Here is a 20,998-nt window from a genome sequence, read left to right on the forward strand (position 1 = left end):
ATGAGAGTTATGGGTTTCCAGGTGTCACTGAGGGGTGCTTTTGGCTTTTTCTTTGTAGTTCATCTCTTTCTATTGCAGAATTCACAGAATTCATCTGACACAGGCTGATTCTTGCGGAATTCACCTGACACAGGCTGATTCTTGTCAGTCTAGATTAGATTCTGAGGTTCTCAGAAAGCAGTAATATTTACCTAACAATATCCTTCATGTGCAATAAAAATAAGCTAAAATGCACACCTGCTATTGAGGCATTGTACATTGCATAAGGATGCTGAAAAGGAGGCTCAAGGAATTTAGTCAATCCACTCAAAGCATGTGGTCACTCGGAATATGGTCACTTAGGCTGAAACTGTGTGTTCTCATGAGGGTTGCTGTTGACAGACCTGAGTTAATGGAGGAGATGTCTCTCAGTTTTCAAACATTACTACTGCCCGATTTGGGAATATTAAGTTCTCAAATTCTCTGTAATAGGACAGAGTGAACTGGACCTTGACCACTATTTACTCCTTCGCAGGAATATGGATCTGGCTATCCAAGTTTCTGGGTTCACACCAACTTTTAGAGACCAGAAAAGAATCCCAGGAATGGCATGGACTTGGGACAAAGTGCCCAGAAGTGACTTCCACGAAGTAGGCTTATTCCCAAGAGCTAACTGCCCCCCAACACTTGCTCCAACCTCTGTGGGTCCTGGGTTTGACACTCTCCACAGGTTTTGCTTGTCTAAAAACACCCTCTCATTCCCCACCCACCCATGGTGTACTTCTCATTGGCATAAATGGTGTTTATCTTTCATTGAATCTTCAAATACATGCACTTCTATATAAATATCTGGGGTATTACTGACAAACATCTCAGCATTTAGAAAGCCTTAACTTCTAGCAGATAATTTCTACAGTTATTATTGGTAATACTGGCATTACTGGCAATTTTTTTCTTTTTTTTGGCCAGACAGCAAACTCTCTGGAACCTCAGCCTCTTTGTCAGTGAGAATCAATACCCTCTGCTTAGAATGGACCACAGCAAAGCAATATACTTACTTAAGAGAGGAATGAGTATTTTATGGCTGGGAAGCAGAAATCACAGGTAATCCTTCCGTTTGAAACTACTCTCTGCAGCATGAAATATCTAAAGGTAGAGAGAAAAGATTGTGGTTGTTTTGTTATTGACCAAAATATATAGACTTTTTTATATAGCTATATCTATACACACATATGTAGGTATATATGCATACACACATGCATATTTATGTATAAAGCTATAGATATAGATGTATAGCAACAGAAAATACTCTTATAAGTTGGCAATAAATTAAAAAAAATAAAAGTATAGGGCCTCCCCCAGTGGCGCAGGCGGTTGAACGCCGCACTGTGAAGCTGTCTGCAGCCTCTGCAGCGTGGGTTTGATCCCGCCGGCCAGCCGGTGAGGGTCCCACCTGGTGCGACAGACCTCTCCTGTCACTGTCTGTCTCTGGTGAATCCTCTCACCCTCCCACGCATCTGGCCTGTACCCCGGTTCTTGTATAAATAAATAAATAAATAAATCTAAAAAAATATTTAAAAAAATTAAAAGTATAATAAAATTTAAAAACAGATAACAAACATGGCATTACATAAAAATGCATTAGTTTTTACATCATTTAGAAGCTAATTGTTTCATTCAACTATTTTCCTGGAGAAATATTTATTGATTTATTTGTTTTTTAAGATTTATTTATTTCTTTATAAAAGCACTGGGTATAGTCAGAGGCGCAGAAGGGTGAAGAATCCACCAGAGCCAGAGCGGGGAGCAGAGCAGGCAGAAGGACTGAAGTACACTGCTGAGGGGAGCAGCGGGCAGCAGGAGAGGTCTGCGCACCCGCCGTGTGGGACCCTCACCTGGTGGCTGGGGATCGAACCTGCGCTGCAGAGGCTGCGGGCAGCTTTGCAACCCAGCGCTCAACCGCTGCGCCACCAGTGAGGCCCTGGAGAGATATTTAACCATAGATAGCAATTACACAGAAGTAAGAATAAAAACATCAAGTTGTTGTTAGTGATGTAATATCAAGTTTAACATGATGTCATCTCATTTCCAGAACTGCAGCTTTGTACATCCCGAGTCTGGCCTCAGAACCCAGCTACTACACAATCCCCATTTCAGAACAGATAATAGAAGCCTGAGGCGGGGCTCAGGAAAAACCACTCAGCGGGCTGGGCAGAGCCCAGATTGCCTCTAGATCAACTTTGACCCTCACTGTGACTCTCCCACTCGAGGTTCTTTCATTCATTCACGTGCTGACTCAACACTTTCTATGTGAACCAAGTTCTAGTCAATGTTCTAGGAGTTAAGATAAAAATCTCAGACCTCAGAGTTTATATTCCAGAGAGGAAAAGTTAAAAAATAAACAAATGCAAAAAATTCTATTTCATAATGTCTCTGTGAGATGGCCATTGGAGACATCTGAGCAAAACTCTGAAGGCAGTGATGGAGTAAGCCATGGGGCTACTGGGAGAAGCACATTCTAGGCACAGGGCAGCTGGTATCCAGGACAAGAGGAACACTGGAGGGGCGGCTGAGTATGTGGTGAAAGATGAATCAACCCATGGAAAGCAGGACAAACATTCGAGAGTGTCTACCTAGAAGGTGGGGGAGAAAAGCAGGACACTGGAAGGAATTATGAGACAGGAGGAAAGCAGAAGGAAGCTGTTATCGATGCCAGCAAGGTCGGACTCATGGTCTTGACAATCAGCTTGAAGGAAAACACTTCTAGTTCATTGAGCGGGACAGGCTGTGAAAAACTAGGTGTGGGAGCCTGACTAGGACAGACACTACAGAATTAGAAAGGGTCTCGGGTTGCAGCTCCTGCAACATGAGGAATGCAGTATCAGTTCTCATATAGACATTTCGCTACTGATCTTATCTAAGGTAAGTAATTATGTGACCTTGAGAGTAGATTTCTCTCCAAATTTGACAGAATTTACAATTTCTTTTTTTTTTTTTTTAAAGACTTATTTATACAAGCACTGGGTACACTAAGAAGCGTGGGAGGGTGAGAGAATTCACCAGAGCCTGAACAGGGAGCAGAACAGGCAGAAGGACCAAAGTACACTGCTGAGGGGAGCAGTGGGCAGCAGGAGAGGTCTGCGCGCCATGTTGGACCCACGCCCGGGGGCCGGTGATTGAACAGGCGCTGCAGAGGCTGCGGGCAGCTTTGCAACCCAGCGCTCAACCGCTGCACCACCGGGGAGGCCCAGAATTTACAATTTCTAAATCCAATTAAATCTATAAGGAAAGCAGAAGGTCTTAATCATATTATTGTGAAATGCAAGTGTTATAATCCAAACCCAAATTTTACAAGCTGTCCTTAATGAGCACATACAAAAATAAATGACTTTCAAGAATCAACAGGCATCCAGTAGTAAATGAGAATTCCTGGCAATACAAACAGTTCTAAAAGTTAGCACTAAATTATTTAAGAGTACAACAATAATTAAAGTATTTTATGATTTCTTCAAGATACACTTTTACATTACTAGATATATTACTTTTTCAAATCCAATGGGACATGTATCTATTAAAATAAAACTATGTTCATTCAATCAAGTAGTGTGTATTTTGAGGACAGTCAGAAGGAAGGAGGTAGAAAAGAAATGAAAGCTCGTAGTTATTACAGGATCACAAGATGACATGGGGAAACATAAAATGAATATAAAATCTGAAACACATCTGTGGCCAACATGGACACCTACCTGACATTAACAGTAGCAGATGTTACACAAGATGGGTGAGAAATAGTAAATTCTAAATGGGGCACTGCTACCACTCTTCTCCTGAAGTCTTCCCTGGCAGCCCCGCCCCCTTCCCCCCCATACACACTAGGGGAAGGCTGTGCTTTCTATCATTTACTGCAGCTTAGTATAGAACTGAGCACATGCTCAGTGCTCATATTCATACAATAAAGCAATAAAAGAAAAAAAATAAATACACTTAGATGAAAGGCTTAATGCCTCATATTTTTCCCATCAGGCACATTTGGGAAAGTTATTCTTTAAATATTTATCAATCGCTAATGATACCTCTCCTTCAGTTATCTTGACACCACAGATGCCCAAGTTACTGGCCACAAAATCACCTCTGAGTATTGCCCTGAACTCTTCCATCCTATAGCAAGGATGGGTTATTGCTCTTTTTTTTGCAATTATTGTCAGGCCTCGTTCAGTCTGGTTGCTTTGTGGCACATCATAATTTACATGGCATGCCTTTTTATTTTTAAACTGATTACCATTTTTCCTGCTCTAATTATAAGGCTCTAGGAGAAAAAAAGTTAAAGTATCACTTTATAATGTTATAGATGATGTCTTAATTTTAAAATATGTTTTCTACTTTAGTTCATGCTAATAGATCTATTTTTGATGGACAGAAATGCCATTTTATTTTCTTCTGTAAAGAGCTATGGGATGACAATAAAGGAGAGAACAAAATTTTAAAGTATCGAAGAAATACTTTTTTTTATTTTCTTATCAAGAATACACAGACCCCCCCCCCTTAATGTAGTAACAAAGAAAGTTAAGATGTTTCACCTGATGATAAAAGTATATATATTGTTACTTTACAAAAATATAGATAATTTTTATTTTATAAAATATTTTTTGCTTTTATTGCTAGCATGGAAATGACCCTTTAATAGATGTTGAGAGACCCTTTGGGATATCATCTTGCATGACCCAACACACAGAGACATTTACATTTTTAAGAACTTCTTTCTAATCTAGTCTAAAACACGTAAAGTCTTTTCAGACACAGCTCTTGAGAATCAACAGCACTTGGAACTACTTCCCTCAGCTTCCTACAACCCTCAGCTTCCTACAACTCCAGCTTCTTGGGGTTGTGCTCCCATAGAGAGTTTTACAATGTTTACATTTGACAAGACTCATTTACATTAAAGGCATCCTGCTTCTTAGAAATTCTCTAAGGCCAAAATAATATAGAAAGTATTTTAGGAGATGAAAAGAAGGAGAGAGAGAGAAGATTATGGAATTGCTTCAATTATTCAAGTTATTCTTCCCTAAATAAGACTTCAATTCTAACTGCTGATCTTCAGAGAGGTTATCAACACATCCACAGCAGGAAGCAAGCCAGGCAGAGAAGAAAGGAGTGGGATCCGGGATGCTGAAGAAAAAGCAAAACCGCTATCTCTGAAACTGAGCTCTCAGCCATCCCTGTGCAACCTTATGAAATCTGAATGCACAAGGGAGCCCAAAGAGAAGGTGAATGGTCTCAGAAAAGGACCCTTCTCTTGTTCATCTTGCCATGCATGGTATCTTAAAAGTGAAAACACTGCAGGCTGCTTAAAGTCATAGAGACACCGTATCAGCAAGAACAGCTATCAGGGTTTCCTATTACATGTAAGGCAGCATTATTAAATGACAAACTTATATAATATTCCTCATTTTTTCCTGAAAACTGTTATTGTGAGTGAAATATTACACTGGATGATTCATTCCACTTCAGGATGGATAGGGAAGGAATCTGGGAAAGTGAGTTAGTATTCTGAAGTTTTCCTTTACCAAAGAATATATTGAGGCTCTTCACTCAGCATGGAGTTTTAAATGAAAAGTTATTTGAGCAAAATACTGGAATGGCAACATTTGGTTTTCCAAGAGCAGAGAAATAATTCCTGACAGTTTTCAGATATCAGTAAGGCTCTCCAGTGATATCAGACGCATGGTGGCAGCCAGCCAGCTGTGTGACTGGTGACTCAATACCCAAGTTTCTGTGGTCTCTATGGTCTGATACAGTGCGGACATCAATTTTTGAGTTTGAGGACTAAATGGGAGCAGGAGGCTCTTCTCTATAGAAAAGGTATAGTGAGAGGCAGTAACTCATATTACATCTGTTTGGATTTCTGTAAGCTCAGGCTTGGCCATTTAATTCCCCCCCTCCTTGCCCCCATCAGAATGTAACATCTCTATTCCACAAGTTCAGATTATTCTTTGATTGGAAAATAATCCAGGCAACAGTTAATAGAAATCTTTAAAGGCTGTCAAATAGAGTGGGAAGAACCCCACCTTTCTGCAATTTCATTTCAACTTCAAAAGCTATGTCCCTGTTAAACAAAGCCCTGACTCAAAAATTCTCTTTGGCACAGCTGAAGACAGACCTATAAATATTTTTGGCAGAATGGAATATGCCACCAGCTCTATACTAACACGGCTTAATAAAAACTACAGACGGTGAAACAAAGAAAACCATCCAAAATGAAGGCTGCATACATCTCTGAAGAAACAATAGCGCATTACTTCTGCTAAGACCCTGTGTCGACATCCAGAGAACCGCTGCCCTGTCCTAATTAAAGTGTGTTTTACCGAACTCTCCTTGATGGCTCATTATTCAGGACAGTCTGGACTCAGTGCAAACAAAGTCAACCAGGCACTGAAATGCACCTCCAAAGACACCTAAATTGATACAACATCAGGCTTTGCAAAACAGAAGGGGACCAATAAGAATCACTTGCCAGCACATGCACTCTGGAAACCAGGTAAAAACAATATTCCTTCCTGAAGAGGGCTGCTGTTTTCCAACCCAGTCTGCTCCAGAAGAGCATATTTTACTATGGAATGCCAGAATACGCGTGATATTAACAAAAGCAAGATCAAATTAAACAGATGACATGACAAACATGCTTCATTTCATGCATGGCTGTGTTTTTCCTGTGAAATAGTCAAAGTAATTACCATGAACTGAAACTTCTTCCCTGATCTCCTTTTGCAGTCAGCAGTAGTAGGCGACTGCCGTGCTCTGTAACAAAGACAAACGCCTTCTCTTCTTCGCCTTCTTAATGTGACCAGCTAAGCATCTCCACCGTTGGAAGAACACATAGAGTATCTCTGTATCTATGTCTCCAATGCAGCATAAAGAGTACTGTGGAAACCTATCAAACCAGCGAGCAGCAGCGCTAGCAGCCAATGAGGAGAGGCTCATGCAGAATCCGGCACATGCTCGCTGAGGCGCAGGCTGTCACCAGCATTTAGCAGGCTGCTAATCTAATTATAGCTAGTTTGCTAGCACAGAGCTATTGGGGCAAAGCACATGAGCAAATTAAATTTTAATAAATTAAACCCCACAGACAAAATCATCTCGATTTCCTGTCTTTTTTTAGGATTAATGTGTCACCTTATAAACTATAACTGATTTTTAAAGTGCATTCTTGTTTTTCTTCCAACCCAGGAAAAACAAAGAATGGTTAAATTGATGTACAGTGCTACTGGATTACTTAAACTTAACAGGTTCCAGCACTGAGAAATAAGTAACAAAATCGATATCACTAAGTTATTCGTGGTTGGGCTATAAAACCTGCATCTAATTTTATTTGCACTGATGAGTAACTTGCCATTTATTTGTCCTAAAGTGCTAATTAACCTCTCAATATAGTTCGGAACACCATGCAATTTCCCATCCATACTAGAAACGTGTTATTTAAGGTGTCAAAAATTATAATCTTGATCACAGTGAAGAACAGTAATTCAGAGACATAAAATATGAAAAAACAATATCAAAAATTATTGTTAAAGCAAAATTTAAAGAAATCTGCCCACTGCACAATTTAATGGTAAATTAGTGTAACTTTGCCCCAGAGTCAAACCTGCAGAGGCAGTTTGACAAACAGATGAAAAGTATTCTAACAGCCGGACTGTGGAGTGTAGATTCTGTGTGACTTTGGGCACATGACTGTAGTACTCTGTGCCCCTAACGCAAAAATGGGAGCCACCATGGAGAACTGTTGTCAGTAAACTATAAGCAGTTAACCAGGGCCTGGCTCAGAGTGAGTGCTCAACTAAGTCATATTAATGGCAGTGTTTTTTTTTTTTTTTTCCTACACCATATTGTCCCACTCTTTTCTAATATCACACACTCAAAAAAGAAGTATTTAAACACGTGTCCAGTATATAGTTTTTTCAGAAGAGCATTTAGAAGTAATTTGTGGTGAAAAGATAATGGCTGATTACTCACACAGAGCCATTATTAGTATTCACTATAGTAACAAAGTTATTTCACCTACTTTCTTTTGGATATATAGTATTCATTAATTTCATTTGATTCTACATGAATTGATTGTTTAAGGACATTATGTGCTGATAATTGTATTTCATTGATAACCTTCAATGTGGGTTAAATGATATATAGTGGAAAAGTACTTTCTATGAAATATAAAATAGGGAATGGTGAGTCTGATCAAATTTTAAGTAGTAAGTGTATATGAAAAGGAGAGAGAAGACAGTTAGTCACATAAAACTTTTGTCCCTGCAGCCCATTTATTTATTCATTTCTTTCCCCTTAAAGTCATTTCTTTTTTCTCAAATGTTCTACAAAATAAACAATTCTGGGATATTAATCAAATCTGTCATTCTGTTAAGTTTCTTTTTCATAATTCCCAGAAATTGCCATGTTGCAGTGTTCAATTTCCAATGCAATGACGATTTTTAAATTTCTCATTTCAGTAGTTTTGTCTTTTTATTTGAAAACCCTTTACAAAAAGCTGATATACTTAACAGACATGATGATTTGCTCTAAAGAACCAAATATCCCCAGAAATTTATTAGTAGCCATAGAAAAAATATTGACTAAGGGCATTTTTCATTGTTCCATCTTTGCGTACCACAAGCTGTGTGGGAAGTGGGCTACTCCTAGGAGAGACATGACCCATAAAATTTCAGGGGAAGCATGGAAACTCCTGGTCCATAAATTCAAGAGTAAAAAACTGTGTGGAAATGTAGACACAGATACAAACTCGTGAGACTAGGATGGAGACAAATTTGCTAAAGAAAATGATCACTGCATGTTCTCCCTGGAAGCATGTCCATATGAATTATCAAAGTGCAATCACCATTATCAGGAGCAAAACTCCCAAGAGGAATTGGCTTCAGTGATTTGGCCTAAGGCAGAGCTCCCTGGAGGCTGCCAGGATACAGACTAGTAACACTTTCAGGCATTTATCTAGGAAACATGGAAGTGTTCTGCCTTCCTCTTCATTTAACAGACTGCTAGCTCAAAAAAAGGCACTTTTAAAAAGCTGTTTGATTAATTCACTCTCATGCCTTTTTTGTGTAAGACATTAAACAGACACTTTGCAAGAGAAGGAAGCAACTGTCCTTTCTTAGGTCTTATCTTTCAACATGTTGAGAATCAGTATTTGTTCTGAAACTGCGAAAGAGTTGGCAATCTTACTGGCACTCTGCTAGGTGAGTCGATTGAGATTTTTTTTAAGGATTTTTATTTATTTATTTATTTACACAAGAACCGGGGTACAGGCCAGATTCGGGAGCAGAACAGGCAGACGACGGAAATACACTGCTGAGGGGAGCAGCGGGCGTGACAGGAGAGGTCTGCTGCGCCATGTGGGACTGGGTCAAACCGGACCTGCAGAAGCTGTGGACAGCTTCATAGTGCTGCGCTTAACCACCTGTGCCACCAGGGGAGGCACTCGATAGAGATTTTTAACCTCTGGAGTAAGTACATTTGCCTTTGCACTTTGGTCAACTTATCCTTGATGCTGAAAAAAAACATTCATTCAATGAAGTTTTTGGCTCCTACTAAGTGCTGGGCATTGGGAATCCTGCAGCAAGTGCAAGAGTGGTCTGATTTCTCATGGGGCTTCGATTCTAATGAAGAAGAGAAACACTTAGTGATTCACTAACAAATGAGTCATTAGATGGGTGTAAACTAATGTGAAGCACAGGACGCTGTGAATGCACATGAGTGGGGATGAAGAGTCTGGTCGGTGGCTGAAGAAGACTTTGGGCTCGAGTGTGGGAGAGAACCAGCTGTGCTGTGCAGATCTGGGGCCAGGAGAGCCAGAGGATACAGAAGGAAGGTGAGGACAGTCACAAACAGTACTCACAAGAAGGGAAAAGGTATTCCAAGTCCTCTGGAAACCTGACTACCTATTCACTCCTTTCGACTCTTCTTCTGGGAACAGATTTCCTCTTCCTTCCCAGTCAAAACCCTCACTACCCTTCCCTGCACAAAAGAACACATGTACATTTCACATCTGCTACCTTGGGCAAGGGCAGCCACTGACACCATTTACCTCACTGAATGCATTTCTTCAACATCTGTTTTGATACCCTAACCTTGGAGAACAAGGAGAGGAGGGTCTGTGTAGAGAATTTCCCACAAAGATAGACCAGTTATAGTTTTCTGCCATTGGAAAAGGAATTAGGATTCACATACTAAAAAAAAAATGATTCTGTTTTAAGCCCCTGGTTCCAAGACAACTTTAGACTGATCACAATATTCCAATCAGAAGATTCTCAATTTCAGTTTTTTCTCAGACTCAATCCTGCTGAAAGAGACCCAGCAGAGCTATATCTGTGCTGAGAAATAAGACCTGGATGAGAAAAGGCCTCCTCACGTGCTAAGCCACTATGATTGAGGACTATCCTGTTGTCTAGGGGAAGCCTCAACCCACCAGGGGGCTCTAGAAAGCCACTTACCCCCACTTTAAAGAAAAGTCGAGAGTGTCAAAATAACCATAATTCTCCACAAAATTCTCCAACATAGTCAATGTGCTCAACACTGCCTTCCCCCACCCTTAGTGCTCACCCTTCCCATTCCCCTCTTGGATGCCTCAGATACAATGTCAGCTTCCAAGGGTTGGTTTTAATGTTTGTCTTTATCTGACTCTTTGTTTGGTCTCTCTATATTCCATACAGAAATGACACCATCCAGTATTTATCTTTCTCCTGGCTGATTTTGCTTGTAATCTTTTCCAGTTCATCCATGTTGCTGCAAATGGTATAAGCTTATCTTTTTTGATAACTGAATAGTTGGTGGTGGGAGAGCTACAATGACCATACATGAAGGGAGGAATCCTATACTGTGAAAATATTAACAAGGATGTAATACAATGGCACTTCATTAAAAAAAAGTAATAAAAAGAATGACTACATGTGACATATAGTGAAACAAAACAAAAGAACATACATAACTAAACCAAAATCAATACAAACCCTAGAAATAGGACTGCAAATCTGAGGCTAGCAGAGGGGGAGAATAAGGGGTGTGGAGCCAAGGTGGGGGGGAACCAAAAAAATAAAATGGAGGATTATGCATGCTTTGGTGGTGAGTATGGTAGTGGTATGGCAACATATATTTGAAGAGATGTGAACCTATATCTCTAAATTGTAAATACACATTATGTGTTGTAAACCAGTGTGGGAGGGAGGGAGCGAGGGAGGAAGGAAACACTCAGACTCTTTCAGGGATCAGACAACAGTGGGAAGCATATGTGTGGCTGTGGCCCTTCTGTCTCTGTTGCTCACACCCAGACATTAACTTTACTTTTCCTTTCTTTCTTTTTCTTTCTTTCTTTTTCTTTCTCATTTTTTTTTGATTGATTTATTTATTTATACAAGCACTGGGTACAGTCAGAAGCGCGGGAGGGTGAGAGAATTCACCAGAGCCAGAGCGGGGAGCAGAGCAGGCAGAAGGACCGAAGTACACTGCTGAGGGGAGCAGTGGGCGGCAGGAGAGGTCTGCGTGCCATGTGGGACCCTCCTCCGGTGGCCGGGGAGCAGCCGGGGATCAAACAGGCACTGCAGAGGCTGCGGGAAGCTTCGCAACCCAGCCCTCAACTGCTGCACCACCGGGGAGGCCCTACTTTTCCTTTCTTATTAAGTAAAGGATAGCATCAAGTTTTCTTTCTTTTCTTATTAATTAAAAAATGTTGCATACTGGATGGTCAAGGCAATTGTATTGTGGTTGTGTTGGGAAAGACTGAACTAGGCTGCTAGAAATTAACTGCTCCAAAGTTCACACACAGTCTTCCCCTTCCTCTTCTTTCACTTAGTATCTTACCCATTTACTGTGAAGTGACTCCACAGCCTGAGCAGGGTCCCTTTATATGTCAATGCAGGAAATGGTTGTGTGAGTCAAGTCTTGGGGCCTCCCCCAAGTCACCTGCTGAGAAAAATGGTTGTATGTAGTCATCTTGCCGGGCTGCATAAACAACACGTGAGGCTCCATGTGGGGCTGTTTATAATAAGTGTTTTTGAGTGTCTTCTCATAGCTTAGACATATAGTCACCTTTTTCTATTTTTTTCGCTAATGATTCTTTTCTTTATTACTAATGAAGAAAGATGAAAGGGTAGATACAATGAGACAAGTAAGGGGTTATGAATTTAAGGGAAGGTTGATTCAGGGATACCTTCTCATAGACACTCTGGTGACCTTGGCTGTCTGACAGCCTCTGTGCCAGCCTATAAGATGGAGATGCAATGTAGTCCACACATCTTCAAAAAGTGACTTCTCAGGAACCTTGTGTAGATGGACTGCAAATATGCTAAACCACACTGCTTGGACATATCTCCCAGGGACCTCCCTGACCCATCCTCTTGGATCACTTTCTTGCTGCACCCCTCAAATAGGCCCATGAGACCTTATGCAGTATCAGGCACTCTTGCTGTTTGTCATTCCAGTCCACTCAATGAACCGCTGACTAGTACTTTCAACTTTGAAAGTACTATGAAACCTATGAAAACATAGGTCAATGTTATTGCACTGAAATTAGTCTAATCATGTCTACTTACCAGGAATATGACTGATATATTAGGCCAAAAGTAGTAAGTCACATGGTAGAAGTAGAGGAAAAAAAACCTAGGTGTGGGGCTAATCCTCAAAAAAATTTATACTGACAAAATTTACATTTGCCATGCCATCTACCCTTCTAATATTCAGTACCCAAGCCCACGTGTGAAAGTACTAAGCAACTCCAACCTTAACAGTCCATATAGGTCCATCTGGCCTCCGAATCTCCTCAAGTTCTAAAACTACACAGTCAGCTCCTTGTTCTTCTACCTGAGATCATGATCCCTTCCTATGCTGTGCCATTTTTTATAAAAAGTAGTCAAGACTCCTATCCTGGAGATGAGCTCACAAGTCAACAAGCATTTAACATTACATCATCCAAATTAAGAATTCAGAGAGGCGCTTCTGTGTAAGTCAGCAGGATTACATAGGGAGGTGGAATACGGTGATGTGCAAAGGACATTTTCCCCCAAATGCTGAGAAAACTAATCAATTAGGGTAACCTAAGTAAGTTGTGAAATTTTGATGCAAAAAGTAATGTTATTCTTAGGAAAGTATCTTTTTGATTCATCTGTCTTGTAAAACCTTTGATTTTTTTTAAAACCTTTGATTTTTACCAAATATTTGTTTCTTAACTACACAAAGTAACCAATTGTAACTTACAGAGTTAAATTCTCTCATTGCATACAAATTTAAGCATCACATGATAAAAGGACTTCCATATTATCCAGAAAACACTCACTTTCTTTCATTTATATTTATGTAGGTTTATAAGTCAAACATGTTTATTCAGCTGATGAGGTAGGAGGCACATGGGTAGCTCATTCATGTCTCATTTTCATGTCTGAAAATCATGCGGACAGCAGAGCCCTGCATGAATAGGCACTGGGCAATGAAAAATTAACATTACACTAAACTCTCCTTAATAACTACAATGACAAAGCATTGTGGTAGCTAATAACTGTCAATGATGTGTGCCTTAAATAGGCATGATTCTAAATAACTAGTAAGATTAACCCTCAGCATCCTGACTTGTAGCACTGAAGAAACAGAAGTTTAGTGCGAATCTTTATCTGACCCTTTATGTGGTTTCTCTAGCCCTTGAAAGCTGACTATAGAATTGAAGCTTCCAGAAGGGGAGGAAGAGGGGTGAGCACAAGGTGGGCTGGGACCACAATAGACTATGGGGTGGACTAAAGTGATTTGGTGGGAGAGTACCTGGGTAATGACACCTGAAAGGGGTGGGGATCCTTTACTTACAAAATACCAACGACAATGGAAGTTTAAGACAAAGAAGATAGGGTTATTCGAGAAACTAAAATGCTGCTTCATTAATCCAAGTTAAGTGGTAATACTGCTTCATTAATCCAAGTTAAGTTAAGCCTCTACTGTGTGATCAGGGGTTGGTCTATGGCCCCCCACTGACAGCGGTGAGGGAAGCAGGAAGCACCTGGAGGTTTGCTGAAAGGGAAGAAGCTTCAGAAAAGAGCCATCAGCCCAGAACCAGGTTGTGATTCTGTCTTGGGCATTCTTGGCAGACATTTTCTTCAAATGTGCAATTCTGTCCTTACTGTATATAGTGTATTCACCATTCCTAATCAAAGATAAAGCTAAAACAGCAGATTCTGGGGAAACATAGCAAGAGAGAAGGTTGGAAAGCAGAGAAAGCCCTAACTGGGAATAGCTTTGGATCCTTATAGACTGAGGAAATAGAGAAGCAGAGGTCAAATTTTTGTCTTGCTAATGTTTGCTAATGTCCTCACTAAATGAACATAAAGATATATTTTTCTAGAGGAATTATTACTCTCATATCTTCACCCCAGACTTTCCACATAGTGGGAAAATTTTGATATTATGTTATTCAATGTGGTGTGTAAAGGATTCTCACTACAAAGGAAAAAAAAATATGTAACATGAATAATTTTATGTTTGAATATTAATGCCTTTTTATGTGCAGAACACTGAAATCATGAAGATAAGTAAAAGAGCATTGGCCCCTAAGATGTTAAGAAGGAGGCATCCCAGAGGCAGATGGTCTGGAATTAGGCCTCATTCTCTGGAATAAGACTGTGGGGTCTCTGGTTCCAACTCTCACAGACATTATGAATGTGAATGTGGGCAAGTTATTTAACCTCACCCATGTCCACTGTCTTTGTCTAACAAGAAAACAGTATCAGCAGAACTTTCCTCCTAAGGTTTTTGTATGGTTACATATGAACTCACACGTAAATACCTCCGGTCTTAAGACTATACCTGATGGTGAAGAAGTCACGGTTTCTCTTACTTGTAGGCCTGGGACTCAAGTGGACCTTAAATGGAGTTCTCTATTATCGAGATTCTTCTTCTCTCTCCTCATAATGACATTCAGCATTTATTTAGCTCCTATCATTTATCAAATACTGTGTTAGAATCAGGATACTGACCTCCCAGAGCAGGGAAGGAGATAAATAAAACAATGCCAATGACTAAGCCTCAACAAAGGTTTGAAATCAACAAGGAAACTTCACATACATGTTTTGCCTTGAGACTTCTCTAAATGCTCTCAGGAAGGTATTGTTATTATTCTCAATTTAGAGATCAGGAACTGTTCAAAATCAGTATACTACTTACTCAGGGACTCTAGACTCAACTCATTCCTACTTTACTCCTTCTCACTGAAACTATGTTTGTTCCCAGATTCACACCAAGAAATGAATTACCCCATGAGCAGATAAATTAGATATCACTAAATAATCATTTATAACAATATAATAATCAGATACTGTAATTGAATTTGATATAAATAAAAATTAATCATTATTTACCAATAAGAGCTGTGAATTAGTTGCATAAGTCATCCTGAGCTAAGTGTTGGCATTCTCTCTGCTCTAAAATCATACCATGTTTCTGGGACATTGACAGGCATCTTCTAGGATGCCAGTGTTTAATCTCACCTATAATCTCTATTACCAAAAAGGCCTGTGATTGAACTCTTCATGGACTATGGGATAATTCTCACAAAACCTTAAATTACAATAAACTAATGTCCTAAATTGTAGTCTTGTCTCCTAAAGTAAATAAGTCAACATGTCAGCTAAATAATTTCCTATGATTTTAAATAATTATGTACAGCACTAACACCAATTTTGAATGCATCGCTATACTTACTGTCCAGAATCAAGGCATATAATCATGCATGAGTAGTGCTAGATGCTATTTTAAGGAAAAGCTTCATGGAAGAACCTCAAGTATGCATGGCATGAATGTTCATAAATGTTTTAACATTAGTAACTGTGAAAGATTAAACTTGCAAATCAAACAAATACATAGCTGAAGAACATATTATGGAATTCATCTGGGATCTTTCTGAAACTTTTTAATTCAGTAGAGGCCAAAGAAGAGATATTTTGAAAGTGTCACATGAAAACTTGAGAGGTTATGTCTTGAATGATACTTCTTGGGAGAAATTCTGTTGCTAGAATAATACCACCACATGCTTCTCAACTTCTACTGTTCTACTTTATACCAATCTCATTATTTTTCATCTGATAACCTTGGGTAAATTAGAGGAATGCTTGAATTTCCTCATCTGTGTCATTAAGATGGAGATGTATAGATTAAACAAGTAAATATATACAAAGCTTTAGGGAATGCCCAGCATTTTGTAAACATCATCTGAGTTCTCTCTGCTTGGCTGATGGCAAAATTAAGACTACCCATACAAATGATATTAGCTTTATTAGACAAACTGACTCTCTCCCAGACAAGGAACTATAAAACACAGACACAAAAATGATACCTTGAACAATGCAGATGGGAAATGCTATACTGCTAAGAGTTTGTGACTAACATGTAGAAATTCTGAAACTTAAATAAGCATGATTTTTTACCCTGAAGAAATTTGCCAAAACTTCTTGGAAATGTTTACTCCTGGGCACTCTGGGAAATGTATCCTAAGAAAATGGGAATAGATGCCATCAAATGAATATTATGTGTCAAAATAAAGTAGGGGAATATTTATCACAGCATCCTTTAAATTGCAAAAGAATTAAAAACTTAATATTAACCACCAGTTGGTTAAATAAATGATGATGTACAAATAAAATTACTGAAACTTTTACAGTCATTCAAAAGTCATATTATAGGAGTATATTTATTAAATATAATTGTAGCTGAATATTAAGTGAGTCATCAATGTATACAATGGTTGGTTCCATTTTTGTTAAAAGTATCTCTCTATACGTGTGTGTGCGCGCGCTTGTGTGTGTGAGAAAACATGCACAGAAAAAGTTTAAGGGCAAATGCCACAATATAAATAACTTTTATCTCAGCATGGTAGACTTGTCTCAATTATTTAATTTTTCTACTGTGCTTTTATGAACACTGGACATAAATTATTTATTAAAAGTTTGTATTTCCACTTCTCAAGTTTGTAATGAGTAGTTCCTCTGAAGTCTCAGGTCAGAAATGGAGAAAGTTTTGCCTTAAGCCCTGATCCTGTTCCACAGCCAGTGGAAATGGCACAGCCTGTCGTGACTAACCAGCCAGTGAGTGGCAGCCTCAGCAAAAAGGATTTGGACATGCTGGGTGGGCGGAGAAACATGGCGGCAAGGAGACGCTGCGAGTAAGATCTCCCATTAAAAAAAGTGAATAGGGAGGAAAAGCGGCAGGTCCCAGTGAGAACTGGGACACGGAAGATAAACGGGTGACTCCAGCAAACTACCCGAAGAAGAAAGTGGCCATAAAAGAGGACTAGAAGGGAGGGAAGCGCAGAACCCTGCTCCCCTCCCCCGCCCACAGAGGCAGCACTCTCCAACCTGCAGAGAGGGAGAAAAACAACAAACCAAAACGGCCCACAAGAACAAACGACGCAGCAAGCGGGACTGTGAGCAGAAAGGAACTATTGCAGCCACCACACCCCGTGAACGGGAGCTGAGGCGAACCCTGCAGGATCCACCGCGGCGGTGAGCGAACGGCTCCAGGCGCCATTAGAGAAGAACAAAGACCCCGGGAGACGCACACAGCCCGGGCTGCCGGTAAGCTGGCGCAGAAACGCTGCGCGCTTGGGGAGCTTGAAAAGCAAGTGCAGACCAGAATCGCGGCTGCCCAGGTACCCGCGCCTGCGACCTAGGCTTGCAGGGAGACGACCTAGGCTTGCGGGGAGACGCGCAGAGGTCCTCACTGAGGTGAAGGTCCCTCCCTGAGTGAGCAGGAACCAGGCACCCGGGCACGGGAGCGGTGCAAAAGGCGCCATTCCCGCACCACTGAACTGGGCTACAGCCCGCGTCCTGGAACTGAGGGCTTTGAACTGAGACCCGGGGCACGAAAATTCGGGGCGTGGGTTCTCCACCACGGTGGGGCACAAGGCAGACACAGCACCCCAAAGCTGTTGAGGTGTACCCTACCATTCCCGCTCTGTTCCCTGTCCCACGGGGTGGGGGGGACGAAAAACAGCCCCCCAAGGACAATAGGAGAGATCTCTGGCGCCACCTAGTGACCAGGAAAAAAACAGTCACTAACACCCCATAGAACAGGAAATTTCTTAAGACTGCTTGAAAAGGGCAGAAGGCTTCTGCAGTGGCCAGCTGGGAAGTTATTCCACGCCAGGCCCCTTCCGACCAGCAGTCTGAGCCCACAGAGGGAGCAGGCACCCACGTCCGGGGCAGACCGGGTGCGCAGAAGAGTGTGCCTGAAACCGGAGGCGCAGGGACTGCATCCCGCTTCGCCATTTGAGAACAGGGACATTTCTTCAGTAAAAACTGCCTAAAACCAGCAGAAAGCTCCCCCAGAAGACAGAGATGGCTCCTGGAAGAGCCAGAGGGAGCGGAGAAGTTCACCCAAGATGTCAGTCAGTCCGAGCAACACAGTGTCCCAACGCATACGACAAATTAGAAAACAGACAGTAGGGAGTAGAAGAACCACACGCAACCTAAAAACTCCTCAGGAAAGAAGCACACCACAAAAAGAAAACCACTCCCCAGATTGCAACGACAGCAACTTGGAAGAACTTCTGAGCCTTCCAGAAAGAGAATTTAAAATTGCCATGATTAAAAAAGTGATAGATCAGAAGAAGGAAATTGAGTCCCTAAAGAGGGAAGTAAGAGAAATGCAGGAGATCAAAGAATTAATGGAGGAACTAAAGAACTCTGGGAAAAGCAATGAAAGCAGAATAGATGAAATGGAAGAACGAATAAGTAATCTTGAAGACACAGAAATAAAAAGAACCAAAACAGAAAAGGAAAGAGAAGTACGAAGGAAAAAGAATGAAGAAAGACTTCGGGAACTATCTGACTCCATGAGGAAAGGAAATATAAGAGTTATAGGAATTCCAGAAGGAGAGGAGAGAGATGTAGGAACAGAGAAAATATTCATGGATATAATTGAAGAGAACTTCCCAAATGAGAAGAAGGAGCTGAAAATTGATATACAAGAAGCAAGAAGAACACCAAACTTCCACGACGAAAGGAAAAACACAGCAAGACACATAATAGTAAAGCTCCCAAGAATCCAGGACAAGGAAAAAATAATGAAGCTGACAAGAGGGAAGAAACAGATAACATTCAAAGGAAAACCAATCAGGCTGACATCAGACTTCTCTGAAGAAACACTACGGGCAAGGAGAGAGTGGAGGGACATAGTCAACAGACTCCAAGAAAACAGATGCCAACCAAGAATACTCTATCCCGCAAAGCTCTCTTTCCTCCATGAAGAAAGAATATGGACCTTCCCAGACAAAGAGAAACTCCGGAATTTCATTGCGACTAAACCCCCACTCCAAAAAATACTACAAGGAATCCTAAAGCCAGAACCTCAGAGGGACGAATAACAACGAAAGAAGACCAAAAAAAAAAAAAGTTATTAAAAGAATAAATAAATAAAATCAAAGGAAAGACAAACATAATGGCAAATACAGATGCTAACATATCAATATTAACTCTAAATGTAAATGGACTAAACTCTTCAATAAAAAGACACAGAGTTGCAGCCTGGATTAAGAAACAAAACCCAACCTTTTGCTGTCTCCAGGAAACACATTTAGCTACAAAAGATAAAAATAGGCTCAAAGTCAAAGGATGGAAAACAATCCTACAAGCAAATGGGCCAAAAAAGAAAGCAGGAACAGCTATACTTATATCAGATAAAACAGACTTCAAACTCAAAAAAATAAAAAGAGACCCAATGGTCACTACGTTATGATTAAGGGGACAATACTTCAAGAAGAAATAACACTCATTAACATATACTCACCAAACGAAAGAGCACCAAAATATATCAGACAACTGTTGTCCTCTCTGAAAACAGACATCAGAGAAAACACATATGTAGTGGGAGACTTCAACACACCACTATCAACAATGGATAGATCAACAAGACAAAAAATAAGTAAAGAAACTAAAGCTCTAAATAAGGACCTAGAGCATTTGGGCTTAACAGACATCTATAGAACACTAAACCCAAAAAAAACGGAGTACACATTTTTCTCAAGCGCACATGGATCATTCTCCAGGATCGATCACATACTGGGGCACAAGACAAACATCAACAGATACACCAAGATTGAAATCATACCAACCATCTTTTCTGACCACGAAGGCATCAAACTAGAAATAAATCATAAAAAGAAGGCAAGGAACTATCCTACCTCATGGAGATTAAAAGCCACACTACTGGAAGACCACTGGACTAACGAGGAGATCAAAGAAGAAATTAAAAAATTCTTTGAATTGAATGACAAGGAGGACACCAATATCCTAAATGTATGGGATGCAGCAAAAGCAGTAATAAGAGGAAAATATATAGCAATAGAAGCTCACATCAAAAAACAAGAAAGAACTCAAAGAAACAACCTAATCTCGAAGCTCAAAGATCTAGAAAAAGAACAACAAAAAAACCCCAGAACCAGTAGAAGAAAAGAAATAATAAAAACCAAAGCAGAAATAAATGAAATTGAAACTAAAAAAACAATCCAAAAGATCAATGAAACCAAGAGCTGGTTCTTTGAAAAAATAAATAAAATAGACAAACCCCTAGCCAGGCTCACAAAGGAAAAAAGGGAGAAAGCACAAATACACAGAATCATAAATGAAAGAGGAGAAATCACAACGGACACAGCAGAAATCAAAAAAATAATCAGTAACTACTATGAACAGTTATATGGAAACAAGTTCAACAATCTAGAGGAGATGGACAAATTCCTACAACTCTACAATCACCCAAAGCTAGATAAAGAAGAAATAGAACACCTAAACAGACCAATTACAAGCAGCGAAATTGAAATGGTAATCAAAAACCTCCCCAAAAACAAAAGACCAGGACCTGATGGATTTACAAATGAATTCTACCAAACATTCAGAGACGAATTAGTGCCTATCCTTCACAAACTCTTCCAAAAAATTGAGAAGGAAGGGACAATACCAAACACGTTCTATGAAGCCAATATTACACTAATACCAAAACC

The 20,998-nt window shown here is 40.2% G+C and overlaps 1 protein-coding gene across 5 annotated transcripts in view; it reads right to left on the reverse strand.

The window, feature by feature from the left end:
- Positions 1-20,998, reverse strand: part of FAM110B (family with sequence similarity 110 member B) — a 167,892-nt gene that overhangs the window by 73,263 nt on the left and 73,631 nt on the right. For 3 of the 5 annotated variants that reach the window (XM_054692256.1, XM_054692259.1, XM_054692257.1), the window contains exon 3: positions 1,038-1,125. The exons of 1 other annotated variant lie outside the window; for it this stretch is intronic. The gene's annotated coding sequence lies outside the window, so the exon portion shown is untranslated. Of the gene's footprint in view, positions 1-1,037; positions 1,126-1,874; positions 1,961-20,998 lie in introns of all 5 variants that reach the window. One more of the 5 variants, XM_054692258.1, reaches the window with a different exon arrangement.

Source organism: Talpa occidentalis, unplaced genomic scaffold (genome assembly GCF_014898055.3).
Source record: "Talpa occidentalis isolate TD23 unplaced genomic scaffold, MPIMG_talOcc4v2.1, whole genome shotgun sequence".
Taxonomy (NCBI): domain Eukaryota; kingdom Metazoa; phylum Chordata; class Mammalia; order Eulipotyphla; family Talpidae; genus Talpa; species Talpa occidentalis.